The sequence below is a fragment of the Carica papaya genome, chromosome 9, assembly GCF_054855325.1.
Source record: "Carica papaya isolate Zhongbai chromosome 9, ASM5485532v1, whole genome shotgun sequence".
In the NCBI taxonomy this organism is placed as follows: domain Eukaryota; kingdom Viridiplantae; phylum Streptophyta; class Magnoliopsida; order Brassicales; family Caricaceae; genus Carica; species Carica papaya.
In genome coordinates, this window is record NC_142317.1 from 12,971,116 (window position 1) to 12,991,617 (window position 20,502).

At 39.2% G+C, this 20,502-nt stretch overlaps 3 pseudogenes; all 3 read left to right on the forward strand.

Moving 5' to 3' along the window:
- The first annotated feature begins 2,354 nt into the window (after window positions 1-2,354).
- Window positions 2,355-2,473, forward strand: LOC148239992 (5S ribosomal RNA; annotated as a pseudogene).
- Window positions 2,474-7,452: 4,979 nt separating this feature from the next.
- On the forward strand, window positions 7,453-7,571 carry LOC148239993 (5S ribosomal RNA; annotated as a pseudogene).
- Window positions 7,572-8,370: 799 nt separating this feature from the next.
- On the forward strand, window positions 8,371-8,489 carry LOC148239994 (5S ribosomal RNA; annotated as a pseudogene).
- The last annotated feature ends 12,013 nt before the right edge of the window (window positions 8,490-20,502 follow it).

Genomic DNA, 20,502 nt, shown 5'->3' on the forward strand with positions numbered 1-20,502 from the left:
ATGGGTGACCTTTTAGAAGTCCTCGTGTTGCACTTGTGTTTTTGCACACGAGGTATTAAACGTTACGTGTGACTGAAACCACAGTCCGCAAATTCATTCACAAACGTGAGACGCCGTGCTAGGATATTTTGCTTAATATTTTTTGTGCATTCATTTATAGTCCACCACATGATAAGAGTGTCATTACGAGCATCTTACATAGTATAACAAAAAAAATGAGGTATGGCGAGCGGTCCGTTCAACTTGGCGTGAATCAAGCCGCTGGGACATTTTGCTTGATATTAGAATTAGAAACAGAGGTGCAGGGTGCATGCACAGCAAAAAAAAAGACAGGAGGGGGAGGGAAGGAGAAGGGGTATACGTATTTGCAGCGTAAAATTGAACGGGTGCGATCATACCAGTACTAATTCACCGGATCCCATCACAGCACTGGGGCATTTAATATTTTTCGTGCATTCAATTAAAGTCCATTACGTGATAAGAGTGTTATCACAAGTATCTTACATAGTAGAAAAATGAAAACAAAGGTGTAGCGGCGCGATCTGTTCATATGGGCATGAGCCGAGGCACTGGGGCATTTCAATTGATATTAGAAACAGAAGCAGAGGTGAGGTGTGCTCGCACAGCGAAACAAATGATGGGAAGGGGGAAGGAAGGATAAGGGGTATATGTATTTACAGCGGAAACTAGAATGGGTGCGATCATATCAGCACTAGTTTATCGAATCCCACAGAACTCCGCAGTTAAACGTTCTTAGACAAGAGTAGTACTAGGATGGGTGACCTCCTGGGAAGTCCTCGTATTCCACCATTCTTTTTGCAGACAAGGCATTAAACGTTACGCGGGATCGGAGCGACGGTCCACCGGTTCAATCGCAAACGAGAGTCACAGCGCCATGGCATTTTGCTTAATATTTTTTGTGCATTTAATTAAAGCCCATTATGTGATAAGAGTGTTATCATGAGTATCTTATATAATAAAATAATGAAGACAAAGGTGCGGCGACGCGATCCGTTCATATGGGCATGAGTCGATGCGCTGGGGCATTTCGCTTGATATTAGAACTAGAAGAAGAGGTGAGGTGTGGACGCACAATGAAACAAATGACCGGAGGGGGGAGGGAAAAAGAAGGGGTATATGTATTTGCGGTGTGAACTAGAACATGTGCGATCATACCAGCACTAATTCACCGAATCCCATTAGAACTCCGCAGTTGAGCGTGCTTGGGCAAGTGTAATACTAGGATAGTTGACCTCTTGAAAAGTCCTCGTGTTGCTCCCTTCTTTTTGTAGAAAAGGGCGTTAAATGTTACGTTGGACCAGAGCGATGGTTCGCCGGTTCATTCGCAAATGTGAGTCACGGCGCTGGAGCATTTTGCTTAATATTGTTCGTGTATCCAATTAAAGCCCATGACGTGATAAGAGTGTTATTTCGAGTATCTTACATAGTAGAACAATGAAAATAGAGGTGCGGCAAGTGATATGTTCATATGGGCATGAGTCGAGGCACCGGGGCATTTCGCTTGATATTTGAACTTGAAGTAGAGGTGAGGTGTGCGCGCACAGCGAAACAAATGATGGGAGGGGGGAGAGAAGGAGAAGGGGAAGGGGTATATGTATTTGCGTTGCGAACTTGAACACGTGCGATCATATCAGCATTAATTCACCGGATCCCATTAGAACTCCACAGTTGAGCGTGCTTAGGCGAAAGTAGTACTAGGATGGGTGACCTCCAAGAATGTCCTCGTGTTACACCCTTCTTTTTTTAGATAGGGCGTTAAACGTTATGCGGGATCAGAGTGAAATAAATGATGGGAGGGGAGAGGGAAGAAGAAGGGGTATACGTATTTGCAACGCGAAATAGAACGGGTGTAATCATACCAGCACTAATTCAACAAATCCCATCAAAACTCCGAAGTTAAGTGTTCTTGGGTGAGAGTAGAACTAGGATGGGTGACCACCTTGGAAGTCCTCGATTGCATCCTTCTTTTTGCAGATAGGGCATTAAACTTTATGTGGGATTAGAGCGACGGTCCGCCAGTTCATTCGCAAATGTGAGTCACAGCGCCGGAGCATTTTGCTTAATATTTTTCGTGTATTCAATTAAAACCCATCACGTGATAAGAGTGTTATTACGAGTATCTTATATGGTAGAACAATGAAAAAAGAGGTGCGACGAGTGATCTGTTCATATGGGCATGAGTTGAGGCGTCGGGGCATGAGTTGAGTCGTCGGGGCATTTCGCTTGATATTTGAATTAGAAGTAGAGGTGAGGTATGTGTGCACAGCGAAATAAATGACAGGAGGGGGGAGGGAAGGAGAAGGGGTATATGTATTTGAAGTGCAAAATTGAATGGGTGTGATCATACTAGCACTAATTCACCGGATCCCATTAGAACTCCACAGTTAAGCGTGCTTGGATGAGAGTAGTACTTGAATGGGTGACCTTCTTGGAAGTCCTCGTGTTGCACCCTTCTTTTTACAGACGGGGCATTAAACGTTATGCAAGATTGTAGCGATGGTCTGTCGGTTCATTCGCAAACATGAGTCACAGCTGCACCCTTCTTTTTGCAGACGGGGCATTAAACGTTATGCAAGATTGTAGCGATGGTCTGTCGGTTCATTCGCAAACATGAGTCACAGCGACGGGGCATTTTGCTTAATATTTTTTGTGCATTCAATTAAAGCCCATTACGTGATAAGAGTATTATTATGAGTATCTTACGTAGTAAAACAACAAAAACAGAGGTACAACGGGCGATCCATTCATATGGGCATGAGACGAGGCACCAGGGCATTTCGCTTCATATTAGAACTAGAAGCAGAGGTGTGGTGTGCGCGCACAACGAAACAAATGACAGGAGGGGGGAGAGAAGGAGAATGGGTATATGTATTTGTAGCGCGAATTAGAACGGGTACGATCATACCAACACTAATTCATTGGATCCCATTAGAACTCCGAATGTAAGCGTGCTTGGATAATAGTAGTGCAAGGATGGGTCACCTCTTGGGAAGTCCTCGTGTTGCACCCTTCTTTTTGCAGACGGGCATTAAACGTTACGCAAGACTGGAGTGACGGTCTGCTGGTTCATTTGTAAACGTCAGTCACGGCGTTGAAACATTTTACTTAATATTATTTGTGCATTCAATTATAACCCACCATGTGATAAGAGTGTAATTACGAGTATCTTACAAAATAAAACAACGAAAAATGAGGTGTGACAGGCGATCCATTCATCTGGGCGTGAGTCGAGGTGCCTTGACATTTTGTTTGATATTAGAACTAGAAGCAGAGGTAAGGTGTGATTGTAAAATGATACAAATGATGAGAGGTGGAAAGGAAGGAGAAGGGGCACATGTATTTGTACTAAGATGGTTGATCTCCTAGGAAGTCCTCGTGTTGCACCTATTTTTTTAAAAATGAGGCATTAAACGTTACATGCGACCGAAATCATGGTCCACTGGTTCATTCGTAAACATGAGTCGTGGTGCCAAGACATTTTGCTTAATATTTTCGTCCATTCATTTATAGTCCACCACGTGATAAGAGTGTCATTATAACCATCTTACGTAGTAAAACAACAAAAAATAACGTGCGGCGGGTGGTCCGTTCATCGGGAGTCAGTCAATCTCCTGAATCATTTCGCTTGATATTAGAATGAGAAGCAGAGGTGCGATGTACGCACACAACAAAATAAATGACGGGAGGGGGGAGGGAAGGAAAAGGGGCATATATATTTGCAGCGCTAAATAGAATGTTCGCGATCATACCAACATTAATTCACCGGATCCCATCAGTATTTTACAGTTAAACGTGCTTGGGCGAGAGTAGTACTAGGATGGGTGACTTCCTAGGAAGTCCTCGTGTTGCACCATTCTTTTTGCAGATGAGGCATTAAACGTTATGCAGGACCGGAGCGAAGGTCCTCCGATACATTCGAAAAGGTGTCATAGCGCCAGGGCACTTTGCTTAATATTTTTTGTGTATCAATTAGATCCCATCAAGTGATAAGAGTGTCATTAAGAGTATCTTACATAGTAGAACAAGGAAAAAAGTGATGCGGCGGGCGGTTCGTTCATCGAGGCGTGAGTTGAGGCACCGAGGCATTAGATGTTACGGGCGATTGGAGCCACGATCCACTGGTTCATTCGCAAATGTGAGTCGCGGCGCTGTAGCATTTTGCTTAATATTATTCGTGCATTCAATTATAGCCCACCACATGATAAGAGTGTCATTACGAGTATCTTATATAATAAAACAACGAAAATAGAGGTGCGGCGGGTGATCTGTTCATCTGGGCGTGAGTCGAAGCACCTTGACATTTTCCTCGATATTAGAACTAGAAGCAGAGGTGAGGTGTACGTGTACAGTGATACAAATGATTAGAGGGGGAAGGGAAGGAGAAAGGACACATGCATTTGTAGTGTGGAAAGGGACGGGTGAGATGAGACCAGCACAAATGCACTGAATCCAATAAGAACTCTGCAGTTAAGTGTCCTTGAGTGAGAGTAGTACTAAGATGGTTAACCTCCTGGGAAGTCCTCGTGTTGCACCTGTTTTTTTGAACACGAGGCATTAAACGTTACACGCGACAAGAACCACAGTCCGTTCGTTCATTCACAAACGTGAGTCACAACGCCAGAACGTTTTGCTTAATATTTTTCATGCATTCATTTATGTCCACCACGTGATAAGAGTGTCATTACGAGTATTTTACATAGTAAAAAAACGAAAAAATAAGGTGCAAAAGGACATCCATTCATCGGGCGTGAGCCAATCTACCAGAGCATTTCCCTTTATATTAGAATTAGAAGTAGAGGTGTGGTGTGCGCGCATAACGAAACAAATGATGGGAGGGGGGAGGGAAGGAGAAGGAGTATATGTATTTGCAGCGCTAAATGGAATGGGTGAGACCATACCAGCACTAATTCACTGGATCCGATCAGTATTTTGTAGTTAAGCGTGCTTGGACGAGAGTAGTACTAGGATGGGTGACCTCCTGGGAAATACTCTTGTTGCACCGTTCTTTTTGTAAACGGGGCGTTAAACATTACGCGGGACCAGAGCGACGGTCCTCCGATTCATTCGCAGAGGTGAGTCATAGCACTAGGGTATTTTGCTCAATATTTTTCATGCATTCAATTATATCCCACCACGTGATAAGAGTGTCATTACGAGTATCTTACATAGTAGAACAACGAAAACAGAGATGTGGTGGGCGGTCCGTTCATCGAGACATGAGTCGAGGCGCTGGAGTGTTAGACATTAAGCTCTACCAGAGCCATGGTTCAGCGGTTCGTTTGCAAACGTGAGTCACGGCGTTGGGGCATTTTGCTTAATATTATTCTGCATTCAATTATAAGCCACCATGTGATAAGAGTGTCATTATGAGTATCTTATATAGTAAAACGACGAAAACAGAGGTGCCTTGACATTTTACTTAATATTAGAACTAGAAGCAGAGGTTCAGTGTGCGTGTACAGTGATACAAATGGTGGGAGGGGGAAGGGAAGGGGAAGGGGCACATGCATTTGTATTGCGGAATGGGACAGGTGAGATGAGACCAGTGCTAATGCACCGAATCCCATAAGAACTTTGCAGTTAAGTGTCCTTGAGTTAGAGTAGTATTAAGATGGTTGACCTCCTTAGAAGTCCTCATGTTGCACCTATTTTTTTGGACACGAGGCATTTAACGTTATGCGCAACTGGAACCACGGTCTGCTGGTTCATTCATAAACGTTAGTCGCGGTGCCAGGGCATTTTTCTTAATATTATTTGTGCATTCATTTATAGCCCACCACGTGATAAGAGTGTCATTACGAGCATCTTACATAGTAAAACAACGAAAAACAAGGTGCGGCGGGTGGTCCGTTCATCGGGCGTGAGTCGATCTGTCGGAGCATTTTTCTTGATATTAGAATTAGAATCAGAGGTGTGGTTTGTGCGCACATCGAAACAAAAGACGGAGGGGGGGAGGGAAGGAGATGGGCCATATGTATTTACAGAGCTAAATGGAACGGGTGCGATCATACAAGCACCAATTCACTGAATCCCATCAGTATTTTGCAATTAAGCATGCTTGGGCAAGAGTAGTACTAAGATGGGTGACCTCCTAATAAGTCGTTGTGTTGCACTGTTTTTTTTGCAAGTGGGGTGTTAAACATTACGCGGGACCAGAGCAACAGTCCTCCAATTCATTCGCAAAGGTGAGTCATGATGCTAGGGCATTTTGCTTAATATTTTTCGTGCATTCAATTATATCTCACCACATGATAAGAGTGTCATTACGAGTATCTTACATAATAGAACAACGAAAACAGAGATGTGGCGGGTGGTCCGTTCATTGAGATGTGAGTCAAGGCACCAGGGCGTTGACGTTACACGGGACCAGAGCCACGGTCCCCTGTTCATTCGCAAATCTGAGTCGCAGCGCTGGGGCAATTTGTTTAATATTTTTTGGGCATTCATTTATAGTCCTCTATGTGATAAGAGTGTTATTATGATCATCTTACATAATAGAACAACGAAAAACGAGATGCAGCAGACGGTCTATTCATCTGGGCGTGAGTCTAGCCACCGGGGCATTTCACGTGATTTTAGAAATACAAGTAGAGGTGCGGTGTGTGCACACAACAAAACAAATGATGGGAGTGGGGAGGGTAGGAGAACGGGTTGCAGCGCAAAACAGGGTGGGTGCAATCACATCAGCACTAATCCACCGGATCTCATATGAACTCTACAGCCAAGCATGCTTCGGTGAGAGTAGTACTAGGACTGGTGACCTCCTGGGAAGACCTCGTATTGCACCTGTCCTTTTGCGGACGTTGCGTTAAACATTATTCGCGACCGAAACCACGTTCTGTCGATTCAATCGTAAATGTAAGTCACAGAGCCCGGGCATTTTGCTTAATATTTTTTTGAGCATTTATTTATAGTCCACCACGTGATAAGAGTGTCATTACGAGTATCTTACATAATAGAACAACAAAAAATGAGGTGTGGCGGGTGGTCCGTTCATCTGGGCGTGAGTCGAGTTATCACAATATTTCTCATGATATTAGTATTATGGGTGACCTCCTGGGATGTCCTTGTGTTGCATCTAGCTTGTTGTGAATGGGGTATTAAACGTTACACGCAATTGGAGGCACGGTCCACTGATTCATTCGCTGGCATGAGTCGTGGTGTTGGGGCATTTTCTTTAATTTTTTTAATGCATTCATTTATAATCAACCACATAATAAAAGTGTTATTACTAGCATCTTAAATAGTATAAAAACAAAAACAAAGGTGACACAGGCGGTCCATTCATCTGGGCCTGAATCGAGGCACTAGGGTATTTTGCTCAATATTAGAACTAGAAAGAGAAGTGAGGTACACGTCCACAACGAAACAAATGATAGGACGAGGGAGGGAAGTAGAAGGGGCACATGCATTCGCAGCGTGGAATGATACGGGTGCGATTATACCAGAACTAATGCACCAGATTCCATCAAAACTTCGTAGCTGTGCATGTTTGGGCGAGAGTAGTACTAAGATGGGTGACCTCCTGAGAAGTCCTCGTGTTGCACCTGTCTTTTTTCGGATGGGACATTAAAGATTATGGGTGACTTGAGACATGATACGTTGGTTCATTCACTGGGATATTTTATTTAATACTTTTTGTGCATTAATTTATACTCCATCGCTAGGTAAGAGTGTCATTACGAGTATCTTACATATTAGAACAATGAAAATAGAGGTGCGGCAGGCAGTCCGTTCATCTGGACGTGAGTCGAGGCACCGGGGTAATTCGCTTAATATTAAAATAAGAAGTAGAGGTGATGTGTGAGCATACAGTGAAACAAATGATGGAAGGAGGAGGGAAGGAGAATGGGCATATGCATTGCAGCGCGAAGTGAGACATGTTTGATTGTACCAACATTAATGCACCAGATCGCATCAGAACTCTACAGTTAAGTATGCTTGGACGAGAGTAGTACTAGGATGGGTTACCTCCTAGGGATTCCTCATGTTGCACCCTTCTTTTCGCAGACGGAGCATTAAACGTTACATAGGACCAAAGCGACGGTCCGCCGGTTCATTTACAAACGTGAGTCACGATGCCAGAGCATTTTGCTAAATACTTTTTGTGCATTTAAGTAAAACCCATCAAGTAATAAGAGTGTTATTACGAGTATCTTACATAGTAGAAAAACGAAAGCAGAGGTGTGGCGGGCGATCTGTTCATATGGGCATGAGTCGAGACACCGAGGCATTTCACTTGATATTAGAACTAGAAGCAGAGGTGCGGTGTGCACGCACAACGAAACAAATAACAGGAGGGGGGAGGAAAGGAGAAGGGGTATATGTATTTGCAGTGCAAAATTGAACGGATGCAATCATATTAGCACTAATTCACCGGATCCCATCAGAACTTCGTAGTAAAGCGTGCTTGGGTGAGAGTTGTACTAGGATGGGTGACCTCTTGGGAAGTCCTCTTATTGCACTTTTTTTTGCAAACGAGGCATTATACGTTACCGGGGACAGGGGCGATGGTCCCCCGGTTCATTCACAATCGTAAGTCACGGCACCAGAGCATTTTGCTTAATATTTTTTATGAATTCAATTAAACCCCATCAAGTGATAAGAGTGTTATTATGAGTATCTTAATATTATAACAACAAAAATAGAAGTGTGGCAAACGATCTATTCATACGGACATGAGTCGAGGCACCGAGGCATTTCGCTTAATATTAGAACTAAAAGTAGAGGTGGGTGTGCGCACAACAAAGTAAATGATGGGAGGGGGGAGGGAAGAAGAAGGGGCACATGCATCTGTAGCACGGAATGGGAGGGGTGCGATCATACCTGCACTAATGAACCGAATCCCATAAGAACTCTGCATTTAACTGTCCTTGGGTGAGAGTAGTATTAAGATGGTTGACATCTTAGAAAGTTCTCATGTTGCACCTGGTTTTTTACACATGAGGCAATAAACGTTACGTGCAACTAGAACCACGATTCGTCGGTTCCTTCGACAACGTGAGTTGCAGCGTCAGGGCTTTTTACTCAATATCTTTTTTGCATTCATTTATATTCCACCACGTGATAAGAGTGTCATTACGAGCATCTTACATAGTAGAACAATAAAAAATGACGTGCGGCGGGCGATCCATTCATCTTGGCGTGAGTCGAGTCGCCGGGGCATTTCGCTTGATATTAGAATTAGAAGCAGAGGTGCAGGGTGCACTCATAGTGAAAAAACTGATGGGAGGGGGGGGGGGGGGGCGAAAGAGAAAGGGTAAATGTATTTGCAGCGCAAAATAGAACATGTGTGATCATATCAGCACTAATTCACCGGATCCATCAGAACTCTGCAGTTAAGAATTTTTGGGGGAGAGTAGTACTAGGATGGGTGACCTTTTGGGAAGTCCTCATATTGCACCCTTATTTTTACAGACAGAGCGTTAAACATTACGCGGGACTGGGGTGACGGTCTGCTGGTTCATTCGCAAACGTGAGTCACGGCGCCGGGGCATTTTGCTTAATATTTTTTATACATTTAATAGAAGCCAATCAAGTAATAAGAGTGTTATTACGAGTATCTTACATAGTAGAACAATGAAAACAGAGGTGCGGCGGCATGATCCGTTCATATAGGCATGAGTCGAAGCGTCGGGGCATTTTACTTAATATTAGAACTAGAAGCAGAGGTGAGGTGTGTGCGCACAGCAGAGTTAATGATGTGAGGGGGAAGGGAAGAAGAAGGGGCACATGCATTTGTAGTACAGAATGGGACGGGTGCGATCAGACCATCAATAATGCACCAAATTCCATAAGAACTCTGCAGTTAAGAGTCCTTGGGTGAGAGTAGTACTAATATGGTTGACCTCTTGAAAAGTTCTCATATTGCACCTATTTTTTTTTCACACGAGGCAATAAACATTACGCGCGACAGGAATCACGGTCTGTCGGTTCCTTAACAAATGTGAGTCGCGGCATTAAAGTATTTTGTTTAATATTTTTTGTGTATTCATTTATAGTACACCACGTGATAAGAGTGTTAATATGAGCATCTTACATAATAAAACAATGAAAAATGAGGTGCGGTGGGCCGTTCATCTTGGCATGAGTGGACCCACGGGGATATTTTCTTCGATATTAGAATTATAAGCATAGGTGCGGGGTGCACGCACAGTGAAAAAAATGATGGGAGTGACGAGGGAAGAAGGAGTATATGTATCTACAGCGCGAAATGGAATGGATGCGATCATACTAGCACTAACTCAGCGGATCCCATTAGAACTCCACAGTTAAGCCTTTTTGGGCGAGAGTAGTACTAGGATGGGTGACCTCCTAAGAAGTCTTCGTGGTGGACCCTTTTTTTTGCAGACGAGGCATTAAACATTACGTGGGACCGAAGCAACGATCTGCTGGTTCAATTGCAAACGAGAGTCACAGCACCGCGATATTTTGCTAAATATTTTTCGTGCAGTTAATTAAAGCCCATCAAGTGATAAGAGTGTTATCACGAGTATCTTATATAGTAAAACAACAAAAACAGAGGTGCGGCGGTGTGATCCGTTCATATGGGCATGAGTCGAGGCACTGGGGAATTTTGTTTAATATTAAAACTAGAAGTAGAGGTGAGGTGTACGCGCACAACGAAACAAATGACGGGAGGGGGAGGGAAGGAGAAGGGATATATGTATTTGTGGCGCGAACAAGAACGAGTGTGATCATAGCAGCACTAATCCACCGGATTCCATCAGAATTCTATAGTTAAACGTGCTTGGGCGAGAGTCGTACTAGGATGGGTGATCTCTTGGGAAGTCCTTGTGATACACCCTTCTTTTTGCAGACGAGGCATTAAACATTACATGAGACCGGAGAAACTGTCTACCGGTTCATTTTAAACGTGAGTCATGGCACCAGGACAATTTGCTTAATATTTTTCGTGCATTCAATTAAAGCCAATCAAGTGATAGGAGTGTAATTACAAGTATGTTACATAGTATAACAACAAAAACAGAGGTGCGGCGGGCGATCCGTTCATATGGGCATGAGTTGAGGCACCGAAGCATTTCACTTGATATTAGAATTAGAAGCAGAGGTGAGGTGTGTGCGCACAGCGAAACAAATGACGGGAGGGGGAGGGAAGGAGAAGGGATATATGTATTTGTGGCACAAACTCAAACAAATGGGATCAAACTAGTACTAATTCATTGGATCCCATAAGAACTCCGCAGTTAAGTGTGCTTGGGACAGATTAGTACAAGGATGAGTTACCTTCTGAAAGTTTTTGTGTTGCACCATTCTTTTTGCAGACGGGGCCTTAAACGTTATGCGAGACCGGAGCGACGGTCTGCCAGTTTAATCACAAACGAGAGTCACAGCACTGCGACATTCTGCTTAATATTTTTCGTGCATTCAATTAAAGCCCATTACATGATAAGAGTGTTATCACGAGTATCTTACATAGTAGAACAATGAAAACAGAGGTGCGGCGTCGCGATCCATTCATATTGGCATGAGTCGAGGCATCGGGGCATTTCACTTGATATTAGAACTAGAACCAGAGGTGAGGTATGCACGCACAACGAAATAAATTAAGGAAGGTGGGAGGGAAGGAGAAGGGGTACATGTATTTGCAGCACGAATTGGATCGAGTGTGATCATACAAGCTTTAATTCACCAGACTCCATCAGATCTCTGCAGTTAAGTGTGTTTCATCGAGAGTAGTACTAGGATGGGTGATCCCCTTGGAAGTTCTCATGTTGCACCCTTCTTTTTACAGACAGGGTGTTAAATGTTACGCGGGATTGGAGCAATAATCCGCTGGTTCACTTGCAAACGTGAGTCATGGTGTCGGGACATTTTACTTAATATTTTTCGTGCATTCAATTAAAACCCATCACGTGATAAGAGTGTTATTACGAGTATCTTACATAATAGAACAATGAAAACAGAGGTGCAGCAGGCAATCTGCTCATATGGGCATGGGTCGAGGCATCGCGGCATTTGGCTTGATATATGAACTAGAATAAGAGGTGAGGTGTGTGTGCACAGCGAAGCAGATGATGGGAGGTGGGAGGGAAGGAGAAGGGGCACATGCATTTATGGCGCAGAATAGGACCGGTGCGATCAGATTAGCACTAATGCACCCAATCCCATAAGAACTCTGCAGTTAAGTGTCCTTGGTTGAGAGTAGTAATAGGATGAGTTACCTCTTGAGAAGTTTTCATCTTGCTCCCTTCTTTTTGCAGACGAGGCATTAAACATTATGCGGGACCGGAGCAACGGTCCACCGGTTCAATCGCAAACGAAAGTCACGGCATTGCAACATTTTGTTTAATATTTTTCGTGCATTCAATTAAAGCCCATTACGTGATAAAAGTGTTATCAGGAGTATCTTATATAGTAGAACAACGAAAACAGAGGTGCGGCATCGTGATCCGTTCATATGGGCATGAGTCGAGGCGTCGGGACATTTCGTTTGATATTAGAACAAGAACCAGAGGTAAGGTGTGCGCGTAAAGCGAAACAAATGAAGGGAGGGGGGAGGGAAGGAGAAGGGGTATATGTATTTGCAGCGCGAACTAGATTGGGTGCGATCATACAAGCTTTAATTCACCAGATTCCATCAGATCTCTGCAGTTAAATGTGTTTCATCGAGAGTAGAACTAGGATGGGTGATCTCCTTGGAAGTCCTCATATGGCACCCTTCTTTTTACAGACGGGGTGTTAAACGTGACGCGGGACTAGAACGATAATCCATTGGTTCATTTGTAAACGTGAGTCATGGTGCTGGGACATTTTACTTAATATTTTTCATGCATTCAATTAAAACCCATCACGTGATAAGAGTGTTATTACGATTATCTTAATTAGTAGAACAACGAAAATAGAGGTGCGGTGGGCAGTCCATTTATCTAGACTTTAGTCGAGTTGCCGGGGCATTTCATTTGATATTAAAACTAGAAGCAGAGGTGAGGTGCATGCGCACAGCAAAACAAATGACGGGATGGGGAGGGAAGGAGAATGAGTATATGCATTTGCAGTGTGAGATGGGATAGGTGCGATCATGCCAGCAATAATGCACTGGATCCCATCAGAACTCGCAGCTAAGCGTGCTTGGGCGAGAGTAGTACTATGGGTGGCCTCCTAAGAAGTCCTTGTGTTGCATGTGGCTTGTTGTCAACGGGGCATTAAATGTTACATGCGATCAGAGCCACAGTCTACCGGTTCATTCGCTGGCATGAGTCATGGTGCTGGGGCATTTTACTTAATATTTTTCGTGCATTCATTTATAGTCAACCACATGATAAAAGTGCCATTACCAGCATCTTAAATAGTAGAAAAACAAAAAAAAATGTGTGGCAGGTGGTCCGTTCATCTGGGCCTGAATCGAGGCGAGGCAACTAAATGAGTATTGTGTTATGTAGCAAGAACACTTGATTATCGGTTGTGGTATGAGAAAGTATCAAATTTTAGGCTGGTTGGGTTCACTGATAGTGATTCGGCTAGTTTCTTGAAGGATAGAAAAAAAACACTTCAAGTTACATATTCAATCTCATATTAACTGTTATCACATGGAGCTCAAAGAAATAAGCTATAACAGCTTTATCTTCATCAAAAGAAGAATATGTAGCTGCAGCAACATTAACTTGTCAAGTAGTATGGTTAAGAAGAATTTTGGCAGATATCTGTCAAGAGCAAAATAGAGCAACTACTCTTTATTGTGACAATAAAGTAGCAATTGCTATGTCCAAGAATCTAGTTTATCATGGGAGAACAAAGCATGTTGATATTCAAGTTCACTTCATCCATGATCTTAAGGCAGATGGGTTAATTAAATTATAGTATTGCAACATAAATGACCAAGTAGCTGATATTTATGTAAAATCCTTGCCATGTAGTAAGCACATCTACTTCAGGAATTAGCTTAAAGTTTGCAATTTTTAATCAAGGGTGAGTGTTGAGTAAATTGATTTAAATTGATTTGTTTTAGTTTTACTATTATTTGACTAAGCCTTATTTGTTTTTGTTATTCCTTAAATTTCTGGATTGTGGTTGCTGCATGATCTTAATTGTAGTGTGATTTTCTATTTTAAGTTTCTAGCTTTGTAAGCCTATTTATAGGCATGCTCTGGTTCATGAAGAAATATAGTTTGCCTTATAATTCCAACACTTTTTTGTGCTCTCTACCTATTTGAAAAAATTACTTTAAGACTTGTTTCTTGACTTTTTCAATTGTTTTAGATATTTAGAGCATTATTCGTAGATCATTAGTGTTCATAACTTCTCCCTCTAACAGCTGCCTCTTCATCAGTTGCAGCTGCAATAATCGAATCAATGCTATTAATATTACCGTTAGATTCTTACATAATATGATCATCATATAAAGAGTTTATTATGAAGAGATAATGTATAGATAAAATAATATTAACAAAAGATAGGTCATATAATACTTAATTAGTTTTAAAATCATATTAGATTTAGACCCAAAATGTTATGATATTAGAAGAGTAGCTAGTCAGAAAATATATGATTACTATAGGTTATTATAGTTAGTTAATGTGAGATTACATCCTAAATGTAAGATTACATTCTAAACAAACACTTAACTGTTGTTCATATATATATATATAACATCTTAAGCTAAAATAAAAGCAATATATACACAATACGTAATTGCCAAAATATGAGTCTTAGTTGTTTTAGGTTTTGATTGAAATATTATACCAGTACGCATTTGTTGAGTTAAGAGAGACTTACAGATGGTTCTAGATTTAGATTGAAAGAAGTATTTGAGATCCTTTATGGTCCTTTCATAAAGACCACCAATATATATCTTTCACTCCTCATCATTATTTCTCTTGTTATCTTTTTCATTAATCGAAACACCTTTATTTGAATGTAAGCTCATCCTCATGAATAAATAACTCTTCTAAAGAATTCTCAGTAGACTCTAGAATCTTCTGTTTTATTTTTTGAACATAACTCTTCAATGCATGTCTTAACTTATTGTTTGAGTTACACTTGTCCATATTTTCTTCTGCCTCATAAAGAATAACTTTTTTTTACTTTATGCACAAAAAATATATCATTTGTAGCATAATCATATAACAACTTAAATATTTATCAAAATATACCCACCAAATAAAAATTTGTAATATATAAAAATAAGAAACGAAGTTATCTCACTCATAAAATTTATAAATGTATAGCGTGTAAAAGTTAATCCAATTACAATGGGATTAAACTCTTCTTTTGCCCTTTTTCTCTTTCCTTTCCTCATTGCTTTCTCTTTCATCTATAAATACTAAAAATAAAGTTAATGTATATTTATTGTCAATTTGATTTTCTTTTATATGCACGTATTAATAACTACATATGATGTAATTAGGTTAAGTGAGTTACTTGAGGAATCCTTTTAATTTGCTATCTTCTTCAGTTTGGAATTCGTGAATCCTGTCTCTGTAGGCTTCATTATCTATACAATGGCACAAAACCAAGTTGTATCTTTTAATCTATGCATGAAAAAAATATCAATTTCAATCTTATATGTTAATTAACTATTTCATAAATGACAAAAGGCATCTCTCTTGCCAACCCCTTTTGGTTTTCCTCCTTGGTTGATATTTGTAAATTAACGGGCTAACCAAGTATATTTTAATCAAAATCTTTCACATTGAGGAACTTTATATGCATTTCTAAAATTTTAGTATTAGAAAATTAATGATGACTTTAACATTTCCAATATATATATATACACTCAAAAAAAATATACAAAAGTCATCTTTTTTTCCACATCCACTAGTTTCCTTGGCCTGCCAACCTTCATTTGTTTTGGGGTACTCCATTATTCTTCATCCACCTTAGTTTTCCGTAGCCTGCCTACCTTCTTCCTCATTGGAGTATTCTCTTCTCCTATTGGTATTGCAGAACTTCTCCCTTCTCCAGTTGGCACTTAAGAACTACTCTTTTCTTCTACTTTTTTGCTTCCTTGGTTGGGGAGTTGGCTTGTCTAGGTAGATCTCATAAAGTATAAAGTTAGCAACTTCCACCACTGATCAAAATAATCCTCGTGACTCTTTATGCATAAAATACCGTAGTACCACATCAAGTAAATGTTGCCAAGGTTTTCGGGTAACTATAGATGCATGCTCTAAGAAACCAATTTGTTCACTTTAACTCATATCTTCTAGTTGCACGCTAGCATCTTTTGATCATCTACCTTTCAGTTTTTTGTCGAATTGTGTAATAATGATTATTTTTTAGTGAAATATATCTTCAGGAGTGTACTATCACCAAGAAAATTAACCATTTAAAAGTTTTCTAGAACACCTATATGACCTAATAAATTTACGTGATAAAGAATTTACTAACTAGTTCAATATTATTAACCATTTGGAGAAGATCCTTGGGAAGGGTAAACAAAACTGTGGCTCTTCTAGCTATTGGACACTTGTTTTATTTCTTAGGTGGCTGCTGATCCCCCTATACACATTAAGTACTCTATGACCTAATAAACTCGATAAAAAATTTGATATACATTTAAATATATATGCAGACTATGGAAACACCACTTTAGTGTGTTCAAAAGGATGGATAATTTCTTTTGAAGGTCTTCTATAGAAAATAGGGACTGCTTCTTCGGCCTCGGATGCAATATCTATCCCCTTTACTACTTCACGTGCTTTCTTCTCATTTTCTTCTTCTTGAACCTTTGCTCTCAATTCCCTTACCTTTTTTTGTTTCAAGATGGAGCATTTTAATAAGTTCCAAAGAAAAAAAACCATCAAATCCTTCGCATATTTGTATATTTTGAAACTTACTCCAATTATCGCTTGTACTTGATCGACAATGTTGGATATTTATCTTCCTTTACTAATTGAGTTTTGATTTTCCCCACCTTCTTTTTCACCTAGATTAGTACATCACTGTATCTCGCAACCAATGAGTTTTGGGCTCTTAATTTTCATATGCAACATGTGTTACACACATACAGAGAAAAAAAGAGAGAGAGAGAGAGAAAAATATATATCTGGAGATGAATCAAGTAGTAAATGGTAATGTAAATTGAGGGTGGCGACCTTATATGGATTCTTCATAAAGAGGTGAAGATATTTTATTACATTTTATCCTTTTTGTCTCAATCTAAAAAATTATTGACTTTTATTTTTTTCCGTCCCATTTATATCTCTTTTTTCTTTTCCCTCTTTCAATCCATTCCCCTTGCCCACTAATAAAATTAATAACCTAGTTCTACATTTCTACAATAAACCTAACCATTTTAAAGTATAAAAATCTACAATTATCTAATAATCACCAGTGTTGTAATTTAATTATAATTTTATTTAGATCCACTAAGCCTTATAATTTGTGTATTTATATATTTTTATAATAGTACAATATTATACGTATAGTGATAATTAAAAAAATACCCTTCTATCATCTTAATCACAACTAAAATAATAACTTTATATTTTATTTATTATAAAGATAATCTCTATACATATTTAGCATTTTTATTACCATTTTTTTAGAAAAAATTTGAATATATACACATATGTAAACAAATAAATAAAAAATATGTATGTATTTACCTAGTTCTCTAGTCTCTTTAGTGTATATTAATAAGTATTGTTGGTTCCCTTATTAATAAAAATATATATTTAAATTTCTAAAATAGAAAAAAAAAATATTCATGCATGTTGGTTAACATTGAGAAAACCATATGTAGAAACTATTATTCATTAGAGAAAGTAAAATAACCTCATGAGATTTCAAAGTTAATATTTCTAAACCACTCATCGTATGACATGATACCATTAACAACACAATATATTTGTCCCATAATATCGTGTTCCATGATAAATAAAGCACATAAAATTAAATTTTCACTTTGTTAGATAAATGAAACACATACATGGGGTATGAGTTTATTAACTGAACTATTGCCTTAGACATTTATCATGAGGTTTAAAGAAACACTTATGGAGTTATTAAAAATCCAATCAAGATCAACCTTGTAATGTTTAGTGTTTTAAAATGCATTCAATCTCATTTGTTTTATATATCACCTCTATTTAAAGGAGTTTCAGGATTTATACATGTGGTAAATAAAACAGTCTAACTTTTATATTTGATTTGTGTGCTAATTATCTCTTTACTTTCTACTTATTAAACTTATCACATATTAGAAATTTTAAATAAATATTTATTTTTCAATGAAAAAATAATAATTATTTTTTCAAATTTATCATTATGCACTAATTACATTTATAGGGCCTGTAACACCCCGGTCATCACTGTGCTTAATTTGTATTTGAAAAACCCTGATTATTCATACCGTAAGGCCATACTGAACTCATTTATTTTATTCTACAGCTTATTACCGTAATTCATAAATTATGCTGATTTTTATTTATTTTGATTTTATTAAATTTTATTGAATTTCAATTAATTTTATTTTAATCTAATTTTTTTTTATAAACAAATTTAAGAAAAACAGAAAATGGGAGAAAATTTCGCAGGAAAATCCGACGAGAAAGGGCTGCTCGCGCGGACGCCCGTGCGCGTGCAGCACGACGTGCGCACAGTGGAGGCCCTTCCTTCCCATTTTCTCCACACCTCCATTTTTTCACCTTTCAAAAATTAGAGAGAAAGAGGGTGATCTAGAGAGAGAAGGAGAGGAAGAAAAGAATAATGGTATAGAAGAAATTATCAAGGTTTCTGTAAATAATTTAGTATTTCTTTAAACGTCTTAAGGGATATTTTTTGATAAAAAGAAAAGATTAAATTGATAATTTTGTAATTTTTCCTGTTTTGTATGCTTTGTGTTTGTAGGGTTGATAAGTTGAATTATTCTTGATTTCAAGCATGCTATGTGAGTAATAGACACTTGATGATTTGCATGTAATTATTATAATATGAAACCGGTAAGGATATCTAAAAAATAAAAAATAAAAAAATAAAAAAAAGAAAAGAAAAGTTGAATGAAGCATGAATGGTCCAAAGTATGTATCTGTATTGACATGCATAACGCATCAAGTGTCTCGTTAGGCTTTTTATCTCTGAGGGATATCTGTTCCCCTAACCCCATCCGGGGTATCTGCTTTTCCCCTCTCCCATCTGGTCTAGAAAAACATAAGAGAACTGCTCCTTATGGATGACGACATACCATCTGACGAGAATGGTGACGTGAATATCTGTTAGGGTTCACCTTTGGTTAAGTATTATCGTGACCATAGAATAACTTATAGGACTACAATGGTGGATACGACTGTGGTCATAGATCGTATCGTAGTTTGGTAAGTCTGAAATGTGCTTGAGTAAATTGTCGTTATTTGTATCTGATTTGGTCATTTCACATGGGTTGTCAAAAATCTATATCTGCCTTTAGAGATGGAAGTCATAACAACTTTACAAAGCATGACGTGAAAATCTAAGCATTTTATGATTTATTTAATTTTTTCTAATATCTGGTATGTTGTATGTTTGTCTTCATTATATTAACATGATATTTTTCTCTAATAAATAAATTATTTTTATAAGGTAAGATAGATCTACAATGTAACTAAATAGTAAGTATTTATGTTAGAAAGATTCACCTTTAAAACCTTACGATGTTATTTAAATACTATTTTTCTTAATGAAAATATGAAACTCACTCTTTCCATGCCCCTCATATGAAGAGGAGAATGAGGAACCACCAGCTGATCTACCCATTGAAGTTTATGAGGATCCTGTGGATCCGTAAAACTTGAGTGCATGATCGTTCCCACACTTTGATGAGTCCAATAGCATAGTAAAAGAAGTAGGCCTTTTTGTAGTTTGACATTGTATTTTGTAGCCACTTCTAGCCTCAGTTATATATATGTAATTGGAACTCATATATTTGTAAGGGATTTGTATTAATTTGCTTTACTGCATATAATTTTTATCATGCACTCGTAATTCTGTTTCTGTATCTGACATCCACATGCATTTGGGATGTCACAGATGGTATCAGAGCAGATTACGCAGATCAAATCCCTTATAACTGAGGCCTTAGGTAGAAAGAACCTTAGAGTACCTAGGAAAAATAAGTCCTTTTTTCAAAAATTAGACCACCAACTCGTGTCTTCCTTTCTTTTGTAGGAATGACAGTAGGAAGACCATCCGTAGATTGTACCGAGTGATCTGAAGTACCAGATCATCTAACTAAGGTTGAATTTGCTAAACTCTTCTGAGCCATCCAAGGATCGACTGCAGCTGAAGGATAAAATCAAGTCAACCCTTGTCCACCTCCTACCCTAAAATACTAAACAGTCGAGAGGTCTATTTCTCATGATATAGAAGAATTTAGGAAGCTTAACCCACCACATTTTGAAGGTGAGCCTGACCCCTTAGTAGCTGAAGCCTGGATCCTACAGATAGAGAAGGTTTTTTTTGTCCTACACCTGACTGAGGAACAGAAGGTTCCGCTAGCAGCCTTTATGTTAAATGGTGAAGCAGAACACTGATAGCAACTTA